Consider the following 17,979-nt stretch of genomic DNA (forward strand, 5'->3'; position numbering starts at 1 on the left):
CTTGAAGAAAAGTGAACAGTAGAGATTTGAACATTTTTACTTGTAAAAAGCAAGGGGATTGAGGATTAGGCTTCTTTGTCATGTATTCAGGGGTCGTAGTTGTATCATTCCCTAAGCTGGTTGTGGTCACTCAGAATGAAATCATAAAATTCATTCTCAGTCCCTCTCCCTAATAGATAACAGCCTTTTCAAAGGTAGTGTTCTCGCAAAAATGTTGCCTCATGGTAGGTCTCCTAGTTCATTGGCACCATTTGCACATTTAGAAACAATTACAAGAATTTCTTTTACAGAATATAGTAAAAAGCCTTCCGATAGTTTATCAGATATGGTTCAAGAATGTCTTTACCTCTTAGATTTTCTGTGTATGGTAGATGAGATTGTTTTGTTCTACATTTTCTGGTAAATAGAGTGTTAGAAGTGCAGTATTTGGTTTCCTTCCTTAAATTTACTTCCTTTACGTTGCTGCACTTCAAGGCAGATTTTGTCAGAAACCCAGAGCCTTCAGGCTTGGTCCCTTGCCATATATCAGTAACAATTTTTTCTGGGGTCTCTATATGCTTTTTCCATTTGTTTTTTTGGTTTTGTTTGTGTTCTGTCCCACATTTTTTGTATATTTAATTCAACATCACAAATAAAATTAATAGAAATTAAGGCACTGTTGTGATACAAAAACTAGCAAATAAAAGAGAGGAAGATAAGACAGTTGTTCATGAACTTGAGGTTGGATTCTGTAAAGAAAATGAAACAAGATTTTTCATTGCTGTGCTTCTGCACTGGAAGTTTAGAGCAGCACCAAACAGGTATTGTAACTGCATGGGACTACTCTGCACAGTTTGTTTCTGAGGTGTAAAATACTGAAGAATCAGGCCCTCGGGGAACATTTGCTGTCTTAGGTGGCTTTAAAAAGCAACATAGCCACCCTTTGAATTACGGGCATGTCACAGGTGATCTGGAAAGAAAGATAGGAAGGACCTATCCCTGTTTTCTGCCATGATGGTTTACATCAGGGCTTTTAGAAAGCCAAGGGTGTAAGTATAAGACTGCTGCTCTAATTTACATTGGCTTTTAAATCTAGACAGCAGAGGGGACAAATATGACTTCTGCCCATTTTGGCTCTAACTTCCCTGCCCTTACCAGATAATGCTTCTTTTCTTCAAAGTGTCTGCTCAAAAGAGTAAATTTTATTTAGCAGATAGCATTTGATGTATAGGGTTTTCAGATCAAAAGGTGCTTTTTGGGGCAGAGACTATGTTCTTGGCCCATCTTTCGTAGCAGCCTTGCACATCCATAGCTCTGAGTAGAAATGAATACAGTGTATACCACATACTGTTCATATACATATTTTTATACATGTACACACCCCTGCAAATGTATACACATATGAAGAGGAGAGAAATACAAAGAAAATATATTATTATCTAGATATTTTCAGTTGGTGGGTGGGACAAACTTTTGCACTTGCTATTTCAATTATTAAACTTTCAGTGACACTGTCTTGAAAAGGGATGATTTTGGCTTCTATTTCTTTTTTTGCATTACACAGCACACCTGGTAGAAAGGATATTTAAGTAGTGAAGGACTTGCAGCATTAGTAATTAATAGGTCCCATTATGCTAACTCTCATGCAAGTTTAGGACATCTTAGATGCTAGATAAGAGATGGATAATTTGAAGTAATTTTCCTGTAATCATGCCAATCACTTCAGCAAAGTAGTTATTAAATGAAACTGTATTATGACGAATTATAGGACATCTATTGAATATCTTTTCTTATCATCTACTTATAGTGCCTGATGCTGAAAAGAGGCAAACATCTGAATGCTCCTTCCCAGTAAAATATGCACACTTCTCACTGTAAATAATAGTTTGTTTAGCAAACCTTGTTTTTTTAATGAGGCCTAGAGACACATTTGTACCTCATACTTTTTGCTGCTCCGGAAGATCATTTAGTTTTACTTTTTCTTTAAAGGTGGATATTAGCAAGAATTAGTCACCTCTGATGACAAGAAATTTTTCTAGTTCAAATTTGCTGAAGTGATTAAATATTATTTATCTAATTAAATGCTCAAAACAGATCATTATTGAAAGGAATAAATTTAGTGAATTTGTTGAGCAGTGTTAGCTGAAATGTAACTGCACATCATTTGACTTTTTAACATTTTATTATATCTAATAAGTCTTTCTGTGCTTAATTAAATCAACTTATTTTTTACAGCTAATTTAACATGATTTCATTTCAGTTACAGCTTTTGCATCAGATATGTAGAAAGCCAACTGTATAACAAAACTAAGCTTCTGCTACTCAGGTGCTCTGCAGTACTTTTACCTCTCTCGCTGCTACTGACATCCAGACTCTTTTATAGTTTTTCTTATCTTTCACTGAGAAAGGTTATTAGTTTGTTAATTATAATCTATTTCAAAAATTACAGTAAAAAATATTATACCATATGGTCATAAAACATTTAATAATTCTGTCATATGTAACAAGCTCTGAAAATTAACTTTTTTCCTTGGCAAGGGACTTTGCCTGGTGTCAGAAAATGCCAAACAAGGAAGTAAGATTAATTTTTTTCATGACTGCCCCAGCAACTTAATCTTCATGTGTTTGGACAAAGATAGCAGTAGACCTGCTAGTGAGCATAAAGTTTTCTTCCTTTTTTTTTTTTCTTCCCCTACCCCCCGCCAGTGTAGACTGTATCTACATAGTTTTTGCATATTTTTCAAAGACTTTTGAATCTGGTTTTGTTGTTCTATTAAAAATAATTCCTTGGCTTCATCCTTTAAAACTTATGAGTGATTTTGACTTTTTTGCTGAGCTGTATCCCACCGTGGGGTGGGAGCTGACAAATTCAGTCAGCCTGCCAGTGACTGCAGTTGTCTTGGCTCAATGTCACTCCTTTGACTTCAGTAAGATTATGCCTGGACCACACTAACATCTATGAGATCAAAACCCGACTGAAGACATCTCTATATCGACTGAAAAAGGGGGTTTATGGGTTTTGGTCAGCCTGCTCACTGTCCAGCTGTTCCCACTGAGTTATTTTTAGAGCTACTGTCTCTCTAAAATATAAGTGTATAGAGCAAAACTCACTAACTGTATGAGAGCTTTTGGTAGCTGATTGTCTAATCTGAATATTTATTTTTGCCTCTCAAACACCTGAATATTTTTCAGAAAAGCTTGGGAATATTTTTAAATCTAGCCCTAAAGCAGAATGAATTTCTGCATAGGGCATAGTACCAGGTTTTAACAACATTATCAGTTTTAACTTAAATAAAAAAAAACCCACCAGCTCCTATGTGAAGGACTGCACAAAGATACATTTTTACCCACGTATATGTAACACATTATTATTCCTGTGGTGGTTACCAATAACAATTTCTGTATATAGAGAAAACTGCCTAACACTTGGTCTTAAATTCCCCAGAGTAACTGTTCATGATCACAAATTTGGCTAAAGGATTTTTTTCATTACCCTCAAACATTTCCTTTCACCTCCAACCTCTAGGCAGAGCCATCGCTTTCCCTTTAGACAGGGGAACATAAAGCCATGGGGCCATCGGGGCTGGCTGTGCCTGACCCCGAGGGCCCTTCTGTCAATCACTGCCTCCCCATCCCTTGCTCTCTTTCACACCAGGCAGCTGTACCCATCGCTGTCAACCAGGTAACAACCAGCAAACAATAGAGGCCTGAATGCCTGGTCTAGACACTCTTTTAGCCACTTATTTGCTGCTCTTGGCAGCTGTTGAAGCATAAATAAGCAGTTTGTAATCAGAAAGCTGACATCATTGCAGCTCAGCTGAGAGGGGGAATTGTTGCTGTGCACTGAGCTGCTTTCCTCCCTCCCCCCCCCCACCCCAGCCCCCTCCCTCCTTCTTTTTGTGACAATGGATTCTGGGGTGGGGATGCAGATTTATGCTGGGCTAAGCTGGCTTTTCTTTTTATTTCTAGACTACAATGATGTAGGTTGCAGAAAAAGGCATGTGTGAGGCAATGTACTTTGCAACTCCCAAAATTGACAGGAAAAAAAAAATCCATCTTCAAATAAATGGTGGAGTCCTCTCTTACTCCTTCGGAAAGGATTTCAAGCCTCAAAGTATTTTGAATTTGAAGGGTAATATTTCAATAGACTGACCTTAAACTGAGAAAATTGGCACAAAATTTTTCCCTCTCCTGACTGGTATTTTTACTGCTCAGTTTTGTTTTTCACCCTCAGGAAGGAGAGAGGAAGTAAAAAGAGTCATACCAGAAGTGAGCGAACACTTACTAACAAACTCTGTTTTGTGCCAGTGTGCCTTTGCTCCTGCTTTTGAAATGCCCAGCTACACATCGCCCATCATTGCAAACATTTGTTGTTCAAGTACATTTCATACACTTTTAACACTTCTCTTTTTTCTACTTTGGGGCTCGATCATAAACAAGTTCACTGGGCAAATTTGACACAATATTTGAAACTCAAGCTAGGTTCCTTGGGAGGGATTGCTGGGGCGAGACACGTGGCAGCGCTGCTGCTCCCTGACTGGGGGAAGACGACAGCATACCCAGTGCAAATATTTGCACATGCAAATTTAGAATTCATTTTCCACAAACACTTGCACGTATGACTTTCAAATTAGCTTTCTGAAAGCATTCATGCTGCTAAGAAACTCTAGTTCAAATATTCATATAAAGTGAACATAAAAGGGCCACAGGTTTAGGTGATTTCTTTTTTAAAAATTTTTTAAAGAAAACAGCCACCAGTTGAATATTCATGCCAAAGTCTTTGCAATGTTTGCCCAGTTCTGTTGTTTTCTGACAGTCCCCCTTTAATACAGAGAATTGATATGTGTTCTTGCAGTACCAAACAGCAATGGCAAATTATGATGCCTCAAATATATAGTTAAAATAGAAACTTTATGCTCTGCTGTGCATTTAGTGCTCCTTATTGATATGAAAGTGAAGTAGAGTGAGTAACATTTGCAATATGTAGTCCATACCAAGTCCCATAGGTATTCCCTGAGCTTCATATGGTCTGTCCTGGTGATGACTGTGGCAAAAATGGGAAAGAGGCAAAGGGCTTTCTGAAGGGCTTTCTCCCCCGCACCGTTGCTTATCTATCTGTTTGCACTTTATGCTTGCCATCAGTATGGGAGTTGAGATTTCTTATTCTTGTGGAGCAGAGCTCATATTCCACCAGTGATGTGTCAAATTCTGATCTGACTGCCTGTTGGTAAATGGAGTCAGGATGAATGCTGGTGTCTGTGGGGTTCACTAACTATCTGAAATATCTCCAGGTAGCTCCGTCTGTCTATGGTTTCAACAAGAAAGAAGGCCAGATCAACAAAAATATTGACTTTGTATCTCCCAAAGGCTTTCTAGTATTAGTTTGCTCTAAGTAGCTCATGATTTAGAGTACAAAGGCATTTCCAGAATGCATGTTTAACAAAATGACATAGCAGATAATTGAAATTTATTTGCAATTTTCAAACTACAATAAACACAATTCTCCTTTTCTTTCATTAATAATCGCACGGCTAATGCATAACAATCCCTCTGCAGCTTTTACAAGCAAACTTGAGCTGCTGTGTTGTAATAGCTGGAAAAGTTAATGTAGCTTGAACAAGGTTCCTAATTGTCCCTGTCTCTGTCATATTTGTCTACTTGAATGGTCCTAAATACCACAGCGATTAATTACTACAGAGCAGGTATTACAAGATGTTATCATCCTTCCCCAACTGTCTGGGTGAATGGAGAGAGGCAGTAGATTGTTGCAGTGTTTCATCTTTGCACTTCCTGTAAGGCACTTTAACCAGAAGATTTAATGTGTCAAAGTTAACTGCGTTCTCACACAGATATTCACATTCTAATTAAAGATTAAGAACGTAGTACATTACACTGTGATTTGTCATACATGGCTTGTTAAATAGGAAACCTACCGGGATTCCCTAACATTTTATAAACATTATTCAGGGCTTTTAATGTGGGCAAAGGAAAAGATCATTCAGCTGCTCTGCAGAGTAGGAGGCAGGTCATTTTTCCCTTACTCCTCCATCCTGCCCAAGCTTCACCTTTTCCAAATAAATAAATAAATAAACTTAGGTGGTTTTCAAACTAGAATTCTGTTGAGATCTCTTTAAACTATTTATCTTCCCAGTGTGCATGTGTGCACATGGATACATATATATATATATGTACAGAGAGAGAGACAGAGATAATACATATGTCTTAATTATTTTTTGTCATTTTTCTGCTTTTGCTATCAGCTATGTAAACTGAGGTAGGAAGTCTTTGTTTGAATTACAGTGGCAAAGGAAGGAAGAAAGATGAAACAGTTTTTCAATATGCAGAATATGCTTTCAGATTATTCTAGCAATGCTGAGCAGCGTACCACTTCCAGTATTAGTAGCAGAGGACTGGTTCACATTCTTTGATTGCCTGAGGAATAAATTAATGAGGTTACTAGAGACATTGAACATTTGCATATTCACGGATGCTTATTAGGTATAAAGTGAATGCCAGGTGCATTGAATTTTGGGAATACTAGCAGTGTATTTGGTTTTCTATTTTTAAAGCAATCACATCTTGCTTTTTCCCTAAAGTGGGAAGTTCTGTGAGGGGAAAAAAAGCAGCATTTATAAAAATAATAACACTCATAAAAAATCATATTAATTCAATACAGATGAAGCTTTGCTATAAGATATGCATCAGAATAAATAAGATAAAGCATGAGGCTAGGAATTATCTGAATATCTTGTTTGGAACAACAGCTAGGATGATTACAAATATAAAAACAGTTGTTCCAAGACATAAGGAGAACAAATGTTATATTTTTCACTGTGCTCCTTATGGATTTCTAGCTTTAAATAGCAATAGGAGAACTCATTATGAAGTTACCTCCATGACGTTCAATGCTTAATTTTTAAAACATCAATATTTTCACACGATTTGTTCCAGCAAGTCTCAAACTCAGGCTGCAAAACACTGGAGATAAAATTACAAAATTTGCTCGACTGTTTCTCCAAGGAGTATCTGCACATGGTTGCATTGTTGTCAGTGACTTCCGTCATCACAGTGTGAAAGCACATTGTGTGAATGATTTGCACTGTATCTCATTATTGCTGCAAGTTTTTATCTATATTGTTTATCTGGGATCTTGCATTTTTGCATTCTGAAAGATATGATGGTATTTGGGTTTTTTGTTTTTTTCCATCCCATTCTTTAGCTGTCTATAATCTATGTAGAGTGCAGCATTAGTACTGTTTGTCCCAGCAGAGAAATATCTGTAAATTGAAAACATGTATTGTTTGTGCTGTCTTTTGCTTGTCTTTTACAGTGTAAGCATCAAGCGTGTACATGTGCACAGACTACAGGCTTACATGCCTTGCACACAGATAAATACAAACACACATTCCCACACAGATGTGCACTTACAAAATTATTGGTATCACCTACTTCCAAGTAGCTGGTGTAGCAAAATCAAGCAGTGATAAGTGTTTTCTATGGATAATAATATGTATCTACAAACAGGCTCCCTTCTGCCCCCTTGTTTCACAGAATACTGTGCTCAACTTCCCTTTCCTGGATGTTGCACTGTGCTGATCACTGCCCTGCCTCTGCAAATCCTATTTGAAAAATCTCATTTGCAGCATAACTGACAACAAAGGCATTACACGGTGTATGCCTTGCATTTTTTGCAGGCTGTTCCTTGCCTTTGTAAGTTATTTCTAACTTCTAATGAAAATACTGTGTGATCAGTTGATGATCTTTTTTATTTATTAATAGTCTGTAAAATTAAGTGTGTCTAATCAAAGAATGGGTCTTTTCTCAAAAGTGCAAGGTGGAATGCATTAGATCAGTGGTACAAAAAGCAGATATTCTTTACTGCAGTGGGCCTTTCTTTAGGTACTCTAGGAATCAGGGACTTAAAAATTAAATTGACGAGGATTTTGAGGTGCAGTCACTCTTAGCCACTGCAAGACACAGAAATCCTCTTGAGATATACATTTTCTCTGCATTTTTTCCCAAACTGTAATTCTGTTCCGTGATTAAAACAAAACAAAACAAAACAAAAAACAAATAAACAAAAAAATAGAAAATAAAAATTATTTGATATTTCAGTCAGAGCAGCTTCTGAATAACTACATGCAAAATGATTTAGTAAGTATTTATTGAAAATAGTATTACAAAGCATAAATGTGCCTTTTTTTTTTTTTTTTTTTTTTTCAGGAAGGTCATTTTTAAAACATCCTTTGTAGCTGCTTCACTGACGTCCAGGGGTTTTTGCCATCCACACAGCACAGATTTTTTTGATTATGTAGATTTTTTTTTTTTTCCTCCTCTATTGCAGTTTCATATGCAAAGCATGCATCAGCCACATCCATGCTATCTCCTAAAGCAGTCATTCTGAAACCCAATCTGGGGACAGTGCAGACTAAATAAAATTTCATTTTGATTTGGCCTCCCGCTGAGAATGGGACTGCTTTGTTTCAGCCGACAGAACCAGCAAGCCAGAAAGGTATGTCCTGTTTTGCATGGCTGATGGTGTGACTTGAGGATCACAATCAGGCCGTTCATGCTCTCAGGGCTCGGCATCTCATCCACATCCTGTACAGTCTTTCTCTTTTCCTTGCCATTTGCTTTCCTTCTGTGCCGCCTGCCGTCTACCTGCAGGGCAAAGCTATGGCAGACCCTCACACTATTGTTTACTTTGGCATATGTTTAATAGCTGCATGGCTGTTTCAGGGTAGGGTTTGTCTATTCCCCCCCCACCCCTTCCCTCCCGCCCCCTTCCCCCTTCGCCTTTGTTTTTTCCCTTCCCTATCCACATTCACTTTCCTTATTTTCTAGGTGTTGAATACACAAATACTGACTTAACAGAAAATTATGTAAGTACCGCTTGTAATGCTTCAGAGATTTTACTAGGAGATCTGTAATACAGAATTTTATTGTGAATCTGAGGAAACATTAAACAGCTTTGAAGGACTTCAATTTTCATAGCCCTTTAGAGATGTTTAGGCAGAAAAGCAGTCGCATGTTACAATTAGTAAAAAAAAAATTAAAATAAACACTCTTAGGAAAGGGTCTGGTTGCTTTTCCATCTTCATATGCCTTGCAATAACAGCTACAGCGTTTGGCATGGTGAATATCAGTAAATATTTCTTTCTCTAAATATTAGTATTTTACTTAAAGCCAGTTTGCATTACAAGAGAGAATGTACAGCACTTTCCTTGCTGCTGCTACCTCATCATCCGGAGGAGGTGTTGGTATTGGGGAATCACCTCTGTTTTAGCCTCTGGATGATCTTTTGGACAGGGCACTAGGACCTCTGAAAGACTCCTTATGATGCAAACTTACTCCTCAGAAGTGCATTTCTCTGATAAAGCTGAGGTATCCCCTGTCTATGATTTTTTTTTCTTTTTTTTTTTTTCTTTCTTTTTTGGGGGGGGAGGGGGAAGTTTCTAATGGGAAATAAAAATAGCATAAAATTTATCTCAAACAAAGTGCAAATTTTAGTTTTGCTTACAGTTTATTTTAATATGGATAATGTCCTGTTTTCTTAGTAGACTAAAATTATAACTCTGATGAAAAATTCAGTCTTTAACAAAAACAATTTTTATAAAGTGGCATGTTTTATAAAGCACTGATATCATATGCAAATTTATATCCTCATGGTGATTTATGAATACAAAATTATGATTTTTTTGTGCAACATGCCTTTGTGATCGGTGATGTTAGTAACAGCAAGTTGTTCAACAAAGTCTTAGGGAATGTAGATGGTCAATTGCAACACTCTCTATTCAGCTTAACAAGTTTTGTTGTCAGCTTTCATATATTACTTCAACTCCACTTCTTTCATCAGTTTCTGAATCTCCAAAATGGCCAGGGACGCAGACCTTTGGCAAAACCACACTGATGCTTGCATGGTAGAGTTTTGCGACTTGAAAATTCTCTTTCTTTCTAGCTTCTTTAATTAATTAATTTTAAAAAAAAATTTAAAAAGTGAATTGGGGAATAAAGGGAGATCCAACCAAAGTTTGGAGGAAAAGAAGAAAAAAAAATAGTGACTCATTGACTCCATGTAAGGGAGGGTAGGCCAAATTTGACTTTCAGCTACATACATTCACCTTGATAAACCATTACAGGGTTCTGTGCACCTGGCAGGATCCAGCCCTTCATGTTTTGTAATTCAGAGATATTTACAAAGTCAAATGGAGTTCAGTTACTCCAAAGTCAAATGAAGTTTAGGAACATCTCTGGACTTTAATTGGAGCTTACAAAAATTAGTTTCAGCTTTATATTTACCATCATTTCATTTTAACAAATTAATACAAGTTTTAAGAGAAACTAAACTCAGTATTTTACGACAGAATATCCCAGTTTATTTATGTCAGAGCTCATAGTCCTGGCAAGATTTTTGTTGCACGGAGTATTTTACATTATATCGATAGCTGAATTGAAATTAAAAATAAATTAAATAAATGGTTACATCTATATGAGTTGGAAATATATGAGATTTTTATGTAAAATACTCAAGGAAAGAATATTTTACCAGAAGTATTTTTTCTTCATTTGTGGGCATGTACTACTTTTTAAATTAATTATATTAATTATGGTAAAGTAAAATAATCTTGATTCCAGAAGGTGCTTACTGTTCTGGATAGCTTTTTTATTAATTATCTGACTGTTGTATTTAACCGGGAATTAATGCAAACTTTATTCTAGTGCTCTTAGGAAATCAGAGTTTCTTTTTTAGGTTGGTTTATTAGAGCTGTATCTTGCAGTCATATTCTGGATAAGTAAATGAGGTGAATAGGTTTTGGAAGTTAGTTCTTTGATAGACGTATAAGGTTCTTGTCAGTGGACTTCTTAGAGCTCTTTTCTTATATCACCTAATTATAATTCATTATAATTGTAAAAAAACACCAAAACCAAAAAACAAAACAAACAAACAAACAAACAAACAAAAAACCAACAAAAAAAATATACCAAAACCAATAAACCAAAGCAAACCGAACCAAAAAACCATGTATTTAGGCATGAAATAGATTTATTTATGTGTATAATTTTTAATGCAAAAGACTTAGTAATTCTAAGTTCTTTCATTTTTCTCACATTTTTTTGCTTTACCTGAATGAGATGACATGACTGAGATAAGTCATACGCATGCCCAGAAGCCTTTGGAGAAAAGAGATCATCTCAGAATATATAACAAATAGGAAATTCAATAAACACACTCAGGAGATGAGTGTTTACTTGTTATACCACATATACATGTATGTAGATTGGATCCATGATGCTAGTGCATATATATATGAATATATGTATGCATGTGTAAATATCTTTGTAAAAATCCAAAGAATGAGAAAGAGAGGAATGGAGGACACTGTCACTAAATGTCCTGGGCCCCACCAAAGTCACAGGGGCAAGTATTGTTGCTGTGACAAAAACCTGCATGACCATGCATTTGCTGATCTCCAGCCTATCTGAATTTCTCAGAAACTTCACAGCTGATTGTCTCAGGAAATTCTCCTGGAACAAATTCATGGCTGTATGATGTTAGTACCTGCTTAAAAACTTGTTGAGGTCAATAGGATCCCACACATGAAAATCTGACTGCAAGATCGAGGCCAAAAGTCTTGGTAGTGGCCCTTCAGTCAAGCCAAAACTAACTAACAATCTTGGGGGAAAAGGTGGCAGAATTCTGTCATAACACTGGACTTGGAACCTGTCAGCAGAATTAATAGACAACTCATTCTCATTCAACTCAAACTCCTCGTACTGATGTTCTTGCTTTATACACCTGATTTGACCAACACCAATATAAAAGGTCCAAAAAATGGGGAGAAGATACTATAAAATTGCATATCAAAGGGCAATTGACTAGCAGCAGATACTATAAAATTATATATGAAAGGAAAGCGGTAATATCCTGTCAGCATGTATGAGCATAGGAACCCATTGTGTTCACAGTCCTACAGGGTTAAGGAGAAGAATTGCTTTACTATGGGATATTTTTACCCAATCTCCTTAGATATAATAAAAACAAAACTCTAAGTTAGATTTAAAAAAAAAATTTTAAAAAAGAGAGATAAGTTAATCATAGGCTTACTGATGAAGTTCTCTGATGTAACAGAATGTTAAAAAAAATAATGCCATTGCTTATCATTTGATAATGTTTCAGGTTTACAGAAAGTTGCATTTCTTGTTCACGAAAATGCAAAGAAGGGACTTTCTTAGCTTTAAGGATGTATTCTCTACTATAAGAATGTATTCTTCCTAGAGTTACTGTTTTAAATAAAAAAAATAATAAAACAATCTATGTAGCTGATCAAATGTCTGAGTGTAAGCTGAAAATGAGCTTCAGACCAAAGCTAAAAAAACAGAGAAAACAAGTTGGCATTGACTTTGTTTAAGAGTAGAGGCAGAATGAAAGCTTAGCCCAGCAGCTACTGAGAAATCTAATATTTCCTGAGTGGGGGGAAAAGGAAGTTTGGAAACTGTAGGAAAAAATGGACCATGAAATCATGTTATTTGTAACCCATACACAGCAGTGGGATTTCCACCACTGGGATGACCTTCTCAGGAAAAAGCTACACGCAGGGAAACCACTTCTAAGTACACTTTGACAGATATTCAAAGAACAAAATCTTGGCATTGCGCATCTTGAAAGATTTTCTAAACAAAAATGCATAATGGCCTCCCAAGTAACTAGAAATATAAATGTGTCAAAATGTTATTGATCATATTAAAATAAAATAGAAAATGTGTATTAGTCAACTGTATATCAGTCTTTTCTTATTAAAAGTTGAAAGAGTATTTTTGTTTCCAAAATGTGGGTTAGATGGAAGAAATTACTAGTGAATGTCTAATGGATATTATATAGACCAGAAATGGATTACAGATTAATAGAAGCATGCTCTCCTTCATTAAGTGTTCTTTACCCGATGGGGGTGGAGAAGGTTAGGTTATAGCAGCATTATGTCCTCACAATAAAAATACATTTAATCTCCTGGTGTCTACTGCAATTGGTAATTCATTGTATATAATTTTCTTTATTTTTGAAACCCTTTCCATCTACCAGCTGTCTGACAAAAACAAGCATGAAACATTCTTAAAATAAACTTTTGAAATTATTTGCATTCAATGGGAAAATTCCACTACTAAAAGAATATTCATTAAATTTCTCTAGTGATGGACAAATCTCAGAAGATTCAGATGATTGTTTCAAACATGTATAACAATATCAATGTTTGTCTACAGTGTTTCAAAAAACTGTCTCTGTCCTCATTTTATCTGGGAACCTCCAAATAATCAGAATGTTAGTTGTTCATTAATGATGTCTAGTTTTACTTCTGTCCCCTCCTGAGGTTCCTTTATTTTATCAAGCAGAGCAATATTTCCTCATGGGTGACAGGCTACATTTCAGAGGAAATTAATTCCTTTTCCAATACATGTTTCTTTCAGAAGAAACCCACAAAATCTTTATGCAGAAAGCAGCTACAGCAGGTACTAAGAAACATTATCTTCCGTAGGTTTTTTAGGTTGGTTGGTGTTTTTTTTTTCCTTCTCTCTCCCCTGAACAAAAATTTGCCTAGGTATGTGTAGGTAATATAAGGTGATTTTTGCACCTTAAAATGGGAATAAGAGAGGCAAACCAACAGGAATATTTACAGGAATATTTACAGTATTCTTACAATTTCTCTTCATTTTCAAATGGGAAATCCAAAATAAACCAACCATCGCAACAACAACAAAAAAACCACCAAAAAATATGACCCAAGAACTCCTCTAAAGGTTATGGCTAAAGAAGATCTACCACTATCTCAATTCTTTTGGCCATACTGTAAATTATAAATAGATTTTCATCTAATGGAACTGAAAATTTGGAGCTATTTTTAGTGGGTTTGAGGGGAGAGAAAGGATCTGATTTTTTGTGAGTCTTCTCTCTCTATCTATCTATTTTTTATTAAGACATTCAGTTAAGGTCCAAATTTGCACTTTAGGGAGGTAAGACAAAAAGACTAAATGCTGTTTTAGTAGGATCAGCTAAAATGGCAAAATAGATCTGGGTGTTAGCAGGTTAACAATGATAAGTCACCTAAAGGTCCCTAAAAATAGAAGTGAAATAAGCACATCAGTAGTGAAGAGCAAGGGGGCCAGAACAAAAATTCTAAAGATCCCCATAATTAACTGGCAGAGGGTCATATGAACACTTATTAAAATGCAACAAAGCACAACAGGGTGTCTCAAAGATGGAGTTTCAATCTCAGCTGTGAATTTCTTGGTTTTCTCAGTTCTAGCCAGGCCTGCCATGTTATTTTAATAAGTACTTTTCTCTGCATAATACCTTTGAGAATCTGGGGAGAATGTTTATATTAAAGGGTTAAGAGGGCAGTTTATAAAGAATTCAGGGGAAAAGCCTCCTTAGAAAGTATAGGAAGAATGATACTATGGTGATATTCTAAGATATATCTGTATCTGATATTGGAAGGCTGTGAGATCAATGCATCAATTTGCCTTCCACTTTCAAAGGCAACAGAAATCTCCAGTAAGAAATCGTTTCCCAGTGCAATATCCCTACCTTACCCTAATGCTGCTAAATACTATACACTGGAAAATCCTCCTTTTACAGCATGAATACAATATTCTTTAGCTGCCCCTGTCAAATAATTTCAGTGAGGAAAAATATACATCTAGGCAGTAAATGTAGATCAACTATCTTGAAAAAAAAAAAAAAAAAAAAAAGGATTTTATGGTTTTCTTGGCCATAAATATTGCTTTTTAGCACAAAACACATCTGTGCTTTAAACCATAATTTCACCGACTTTAACACCATTCTAATTTGGCTGATCTCTTTTGGGTTTGGATTAAAAAGTGTTGCTGGAATTCGTTGATTAGAGATAGCTAAAGTCAGAGAGAATTGTGAGAACCTCTGAGACGTAGGAGATCTGAAGGGGACAGGAAAAAGGTAGGGCAGGAGGAGGATGAATACTTCCTTACTTTTAAGAGCAGAGGGAAAATTGCACTTCATTTCCTAACACTCAGACATGTTGTATGCTATACGTTTGATATATTGGCTATTGAAAGTTTTTGGAATGGAGTATAGCCCAGGGTACATTCTTACATCATGATTTACAGGTGTTTTCTCATATCATAATACGTTGGCAAAACCGGAGAATATTATGAGTAGCTGATCCAGCTGAAGTCCTCAAGTACACTGTTTCATGGCAGTGTAATTTTCTTAGCATATTTAAGACCAGCCAGCTTTTCTTTATCCCAGGAGTATTTTGAAGTGCAGTGCTGTTTATCTGCTCATATGTAGGAGGGTTTTTTTTGGTTTCTTTTTCTTTTTTTTTTTTTTTTTAGTAAGTAAGATTATGGAATCTTGGATTTTGTAAGTCCTTCAAATATTATTTTAAGTTTTCTTTACATATGTGCATACCCCCACACACGTATTTACCACTTGGAGGACAAATTGGATAAAGAAGAAGTGTAATATCACACCTCCACTCTCCCAAATGAAGGACCGGCCGTCAGCAGATACCCAAAGTGCTATTTACTCCTGGAACACAAAGAACAAAATGCTCTATAGGCAACTGTCAATAATCTGGCCTGAGATCCTCATTGCTGGGTGACTCCTAGTTCTCTTGCAGTCACCACTCAAGCAGCATTATTGTGGTACACTGACAAACAGGATTCTAATCTTCCAAAACCCTGCCCTCCACACCTGTTATGTTAAAAGGCATCCATGTAGACCCTGCCCTGAAATGTATAGCCACAGCCCATGATGAATGTGGTGTGCAGCTTTCTAGTGGGAAAACCAGGGGTTGTATGTTGTTTAAAATGGACTGGTTTTTGCTTCAGTGAAGGAGGAAGTGAACTAGGAGAATAGGAGGAAATGAGAGAAACAGTCCTGAGAAGGGTCCTAAAACAAAGCAGAGACAAAATCCTTGGGATATAAAATTGATTATGTGTGTTAAAATAAAAGAAATCTAGTGAAGGGAAACTTTTTCCTCCAGCTTCTCATATGATTAAGGGGACAGAATTTTGTGCAATCTTTCTACCAGGTTTGCATTAAACATTATACTACACTTGTTTTGGCCACTCCTCAAAGGCTGCTGGTCTACAGGAACTTGAGTATTTGAGGATCCACTGATTTTGACCATTCTGATCAAAAGAGAGATTTTTCTCCTCACCTTTTTCCTTCTGTCTGTGAATCCTTTTCATCTTTGCTTCAGGTTATCTAAGAAGGGTGCAATTAAAGAAACAAGAGGAAAGAGACAAGTCCTTGTACAATTCTGCTAAAAATAGCCAGAACCACGGGTGTGATTACAGCACAGGCTAATGAAACCAACATACATTCTTTCATGTGGATGGAGTGGATCTCATGTCAGTTTGCTCTCCAAGTTTCCAAAAGCACATTAGAAACCAAGATGCCCTTAGCAGGGAGTGGTTCCTGAAATTAGTGTTGTAATAAGTGCACCTTCCTGAGTCAAGATCCTGTAAAGTCTGTCAATTTTGTTTGCAACCCTACAATAGGACAATCTTACCTAATTTCCTTGAGTAGAGATGCAGATTTCCTCCAATATCTTCCAGCAGTTTCCCCTGACTCTCTTGTTGTACTCTACCTTCAGATGAGACAACAGAATATCCCTCCACACTACTTTTATCAAAAAGCTCATTATCTCCTAATCCTCTGCTGGTCCTCACAACTATCTCAGCTCTAGATATATTTATACATGTCTGTTTTCATAGATCTTAACCTACTTGTTTTTGCCTAGGTTTTCTCTCCACAGTGCCCAAAGCTGCCTTTGTTAGTCACATTCTGTGAAAAGACATTATGCATTGAAAAAATTTGAATCCATAGCCCTGCAAAAAGACTGATATGTTTTCTCGTTCTAAGCAAAACTCATGGACACTAACAATTTGCTCAGCATTTCAAGGCATTCACAATTCATAAAGATAGAGCAATGAGCTGCCACCCTGAAATCCTGGATAAACACCCACTCGCTAGGCACAGGCTACCTGTATAGTACTATGATCTATAGACCCAGTGATTCTAGGCAAACTTTTTACATCATACATGGACCACATACCCTCATAGCCATGGTAGCCTGACTTTGTTGATCTCCCAGGCAAACCACAATTTTCCTGGGAGAAATAGGTAAATCTTATGTTTAAATTCTTCTTCTAGCCCAGGCTTATTCATAGAGAGAGAAAGAAACTATAACACATAAGCCATGCCATGTGGCAGGTGCAGGGCATTAAAGAGAAGTCTTGACTGAGTAAAAGTCTTCCATAAAGCATGCTTTTCCTACAAAATTCCTTTCTCTTGGCCATTTTCCAACCCCATAATCTCTGCTTCAGTCTGCAGAAGAACTCAAAGCACTGTTTGTCTTCCAAGCCAGAGAGAAGACCTTAGCACAAACTCTCAATAACTGGTCTGTCATAGTACAACAGGACCCCTCCTCTGAGATTTCAGGTCCCTTCCTGTCCTCCTAGAGCACAAATTCACCAACATGCCATCTATTCAGTCTGCACTGAGCTACTTCCTAGCAGATGCTTGTAAGTAGAAGGAGAACAATCCTGGGAAAGTCATCCTGCGGGCTTGGCTACTTCATAGAAGGCAATTTCCAGGGAGAATTAATTTCCTGATCCTTTTCCTGTTGGTTGAACAGGATTCCCTCAGCAGTAGGATATCACCTCCCCACGCTGAAATGAGGGTGAATATTTTCGGAATGTCCATTAAACTTGCTTTTCATTAATGGCTTCCACACATTAAGTGGCTAGTCTCTGTAGCTCTCACACAAACCATTTCTCACTTCCTGTACATATTACACAGCACAACGTAGAAACACAAGAAACAGGACTCTCTTCATCAGTTAGTCCATGTAAATACCAGGACCTTGAATGTGCCCGAAAGATATCTGCATGACTTGTTCTTGAAATCTCCCAGCGGTGGAGATCCCACAGTCTCCTCAGGTGAGGTGAGTGTTCTTCACT

The 17,979-nt window shown here is 36.8% G+C and overlaps 1 long non-coding RNA gene across 1 annotated transcript in view; it reads left to right on the forward strand.

Moving 5' to 3' along the window:
* The first annotated feature begins 8,348 nt into the window (after nt 1-8,348).
* LOC120749686 (uncharacterized) overlaps nt 8,349-17,979 on the forward strand; it is a 74,571-nt gene continuing 64,940 nt past the window's right edge. The window contains exons 1-2 of the long non-coding RNA XR_005699734.1: nt 8,349-8,491; nt 8,824-8,861. This is a non-coding gene — a long non-coding RNA (uncharacterized LOC120749686). The remainder of the gene's footprint in view (nt 8,492-8,823; nt 8,862-17,979) is intronic.

The sequence above is a fragment of the Hirundo rustica genome, chromosome 2, assembly GCF_015227805.2.
Source record: "Hirundo rustica isolate bHirRus1 chromosome 2, bHirRus1.pri.v3, whole genome shotgun sequence".
Classification (NCBI taxonomy): domain Eukaryota; kingdom Metazoa; phylum Chordata; class Aves; order Passeriformes; family Hirundinidae; genus Hirundo; species Hirundo rustica.